Source organism: Cnephaeus nilssonii (genome assembly GCF_951640355.1).
Source record: "Cnephaeus nilssonii genome assembly, chromosome: 15".
Lineage (NCBI taxonomy): Eukaryota > Metazoa > Chordata > Mammalia > Chiroptera > Vespertilionidae > Cnephaeus > Cnephaeus nilssonii.
In genome coordinates, this window is record NC_137086.1 from 54,438,027 (window position 1) to 54,442,514 (window position 4,488).

A 4,488-nucleotide genomic window follows, 5' to 3' on the forward strand; every position below is an offset into this window, starting at 1 on the left:
GTTGACGCTCAACCACTGAGCCATGCCAGCTGGGCTTTAACCATTTAATCAGTGGGATTAAATACATTAACAATGTTGTGCAACCATCTCCACTATCCATTTCCAGAACTTTTTCATCGTCCCAAACATAAAACCTGTACCTCTTGAACAGTAACTCACCATTTCCCCCTTATCTATAGTATTTCCAAATTTTACCCTTGTATAGTTTTTTTTAGTGGTTGCTCTAGGTCAGTGATGGGCAACCTTTTGAGCTTGGTGTGTCAAACTTCGCCAAAAAACTAAGCATAACTCGGGTACTGTGTCACTTTGAGGAAAAAACTAACTCCAAGACTCTAGTCGCAAATGTTTCATCCTCAGGAGCAGCAAATGTTTCATCCTCGGCATGCGGCCACATCTTACCTTATAATAGAGAAACATGCAAATTGACCGCACCTCCGCTATGCCCACGATTGGGCCGGCAGGAGGCTGGGGGCGGGACTCCGGGTGGCATATCTGCCCTTGAGAAGTTCAAGATGGCGGTGCCAAGTGGCCGGACCCATGCTGCCGCTCCCGGGGGTGCCTGGGGCGATCGGCACCCCGGGGGGGCGTGGCCGGGCCCATGCCACCGCTCTCGGGGGGTGCCTGGGGCGATCGGCCACCTAGGGGGGCATGTCCGGGCCCCTCCCGCCCCTCCCGCCCCTCCCGGGGGTCCCGGGGTTGATCGTCCACCTGGGAGGGTGTGGCCCTGCCCCTCCCGCCCCTCCCGGGGGTCCCGGGGTCAATCGGCCACCCGGAGGGCGTGTCCGGGCCCCTCCCGCCCCTCCCGGGGGTCCCGGGGTCAATCGGCCACCCGGAGGGCGTGTCCGGGCCCCTCCCGCCCCTCCCGGGGGTCCCGGGGTTGATCTCCACCTGGGAGGGCGTGGTCCTGCCCCTCCCGCCCCTCCCGGGGGTCCCAGGGGCCGAGGCTTTCCGGGCCTTGGGCACCAGCGGGGAGCCTGCACCGATCGCAGGAAACCACTGGGGGTCGGCTCCTCTGATCGGTAGCAGGGATGCTGGGTGCGGCGAGCCCAAGGCCAGGAAAGCCTGGGGCGGAGGCTTTCCCGGCCTTGGGCACCAGTGGGCAGCCTGCACGGATCGCAGGAAACCACTGGGGGTCGGCTCCTGCGATCCTTAGCAAGGATGTTGGGTGCCACCGAGCCCAAGGCCACCGCCCGGGGCCAAGCCCCGACCCTGAAAAAGGCAGAAGGCGGTGGCCACAGCCAAGGCCTGGGTCCCTGGTGCCGGCAGAAAACTGGTGCAGGCAGCCTGGTGAATGAAGGTCTATTGCACGAATCTTCGTGCAAACGGGCTACTAGTGTCATCAGAAATGGCTACGCGTGTCAGTGCTGACACGCGTGTCATAGGTTCGCCATCACTGCTCTAGGTATTACATTATGTATACTTGTCGCAATCAACTCATGTCACCATTTTACGAGTTCAAGTTAAATCTTACCTTCATTTACATCTTTGTTCTCTCTGTTTATAATATAATATAAAAGAGGCTCTATAGAAAGTAACCTCACAGTGTGATTTGATCATAAATTCCTAACTGGGCAGGTCATGGTGGGTAGTCATGCCCCAGGTATACTAGTGTAACTTCTTTAGTAAAAGGCCTATCTTTGCCCTAAGCAGCCTGTCCATTGTTTCTGCACATCTAGGTTAACACACCTTTGAAATGCTTCTTTTCAGAGCCCTCTTACTAAAGCCTGACCACCTTCAAGAGAGAACATAATCTTAAACTTTCTGAAATCAGATCCCTGCCTTGATTTCTCCCACTTTCCTGTAATCTTCCTTATACTCCCTCTTTAATTTCAAATGCACAAAAGAAGCTGACAACTGTCATATTCTTGGTAGCACTTATCTCAGTCTGTTGAGATCTTGCCTCCATGTGTATCCTCTGTTTGATTCAAATAAAGTTTCATAAAAATTCTTACAGGTATGGACATTCTTAATGTCAACATACTCTACATACAACATTGTTATAGTTCTTGCTTTCACTGTTAATTTAGAAAATTCAAGAGGAAAAGGAAACTGTATCATATACACTAACATTGTTTTGTTATTATGTTATTTCTTTTTTCTTGATGTTACAAGTTTCCTTCTTTTATTTTTTTCTTTCTGTTAGAAAACATTGTCTCTGGTAGGTCTGCTTGTGAGAAATTCTCTTAGTTTTCCTTCATCTGGGGATATCTTGACTTCATTTTCATTATTAAAGGATATTTTCCCTTTTCCTATGGGAGCCACCAGCTTGAGAGAAGTGTGGCCACAGATATCCGTGTGCTCTGAACAGAGGGAATCATCTGGCAAAAAATGTCACTTTCACACCAACTTGTGCAAAAACAATAGACAGCGCTATGCTGGACGTGAATTTGCAGGTCATCAAACCAGTGTTGAGTCTTGGGGTACTGGCAGAGCTATGGCTCCAATTCCTAGAGTTTGAGGTGGGGGGAAATCATCATTCTGGCCAGGATGCTTTTGGACATATGCGTGTGGGGGCTGCACATTTGCACGACCAAAACCTGGCGCCATTGGCAATGCAGAGTGAACACAACACAGCAGCGATAGGCCATCTGCTCTGCACTGGCTGCCTCCGCCTTACGGGCGCTGGTCATGTCTAAAGGTCATCATATTGAGGAAGTTCCTGAACTTCTCTTGGTAGCTGAAGATAAAGTTGAAGGCTACGAGAAGACCAAAAGGCTGTTTTGTTTCTTGAGAAACTTAAGGCCTGGAATGGTATCAAAAAGGTCTATGCCTCTCAGCGAATGAGAGCTGGCAAAGCAAAATGAGAAGCCGTCCCGTGCAGAGACCTTGCATTATCTACACCGCGGACAACGGTCTCATCAAAACCTGAGAAACATCCCTCCGGGAGCATTTGAGATTTTGCTCCCATGCGTATTTCATCAGTCTGGCTAAAATTAACTCTTTTTAATTTTTTTAAAATAAAAAATGTGTTTTCAAATAAACATGAAAATTATCAACAGGTTTTTATGTTTCTTATATTGATGACGTTTTTATAGAAAATAGGAAGCCGAGAAAGGAGAAAATAATGCTGAGATTTAGTGATGGAATTACTCTGCTTAATGTAAGCAAACAGAACATTTTGAACCTTGCTCCCAGGGGCATGTGAGCCATTTCTGTGTTTGGACTGAAAGGGCTTTTCTGCCAGTTAGGTGATCTGTTTGGCACCTGGTGGAAAGCTGCCTCCCTCAAGAGTAATTACAGCCTTCCCATGCACAAGATGCTCAGTATGGACCTGAGCAGAATCTTGAAAACCCTAGAGATCCAAAGAGCCCTCCGAGCACCACGCAAGAAGATTCGCCGCAGAGTCCTGAAGAAGAAACCACTGAAAAACCGGAGTCACATTGCAGCTGAACCCATATGCAAAGACCATGAGCCAAACATCATTCTCCATAGGCCAAGAACCACAAGCTCCAGATGGATAAAGCAGCAGTTCTAGACGCCAAATCAGAAGAGAAGGGGGTTCCAGGCAACAAGCCTGTGGTAGGGAAGAAAGGAAAGAAGGCTGTTGGTGTTACGAAGCAAAAGAAACCTTTGGTGGGAAAAAAGGCTACAGCTACCAAGAAGTGAGCCCACAGAAAAGAAACTCCCCACAGAAGAAAAGAAGCCTGTAACATAAAGTTAAATTTGGTCAAATCACTTTGGATAGTCCTAGCCGGTTTGGCTCAGTGGATAGAACATCGGACTGGGGACTGAAGGGTCCCAGGTTTGATTCCGGACAAGGGCACATGCCTGGATTTCGGGCCCCATCCCCAGTAGGGGGTGTGCAGAAGGCAGCCAATCAATTATTCTGTCTCGTCATTGATGTTTCTATCTTTCTCTCCCTCTCCCTTCCTCTCTGAAATCAATAAAAAAATATATTTTAAAAAATCACTTTGGACAACTAATTTTGAATAAAAACCTAATCAAAGACAGTGAAAAAATTATTTTCACTGGACATAGGATACTTGGTTGACAATTCTTTCCTTTTAGTACTTGAAAAATGTTGTGCCACTTCCTTCTGACCCTCGTGGTTCAGATGAGAAATCTGCTGTAATTCATATTGGTGTTCTGCTTTAAGGTATCATTTCTCTTTGGCTGCTTCCAAGGTATTTTCTTTATCATTAGTTTTCAGAAGTCTAATTGTCATATGTCTTGGAGTGGATTTCTTTGAGTTTATTTTATTTGAGATTTGCTTAACTTCTTGAATTTGTAGGTTTATTATTATTATTATTATTTTACCAAGTTAGGGAAGTTTTCAGCTATTTTTCTTTGAATACATTTTCATACTTTTTTTCATTCTGTGACTGAAGTGATATGATTATTATCTTTAAAAAATCCTATCGTCCTTAGGACTCTGTTCCTTTTATTTCAGACTATTTTTTCTCTGTTATTCAGGTTGGATAAATTCTACTGATCTGTTCCACAAGTTCATTGACTTTATCTCTGTTATTTTTACTCTATTATTGAGCT

The 4,488-nt window shown here is 46.4% G+C and overlaps 1 pseudogene across 1 annotated transcript; it reads left to right on the plus strand.

Annotated features, from left to right (window-relative positions):
- Window positions 1–2,251: 2,251 nt before the first annotated feature.
- LOC307111670 (large ribosomal subunit protein uL4-like) lies at window positions 2,252–3,655 on the plus strand (annotated as a pseudogene). The gene is made up of 2 exons: window positions 2,252–2,876; window positions 3,079–3,655. The product of its transcript is annotated as a large ribosomal subunit protein uL4-like (transcript).
- The last annotated feature ends 833 nt before the right edge of the window (window positions 3,656–4,488 follow it).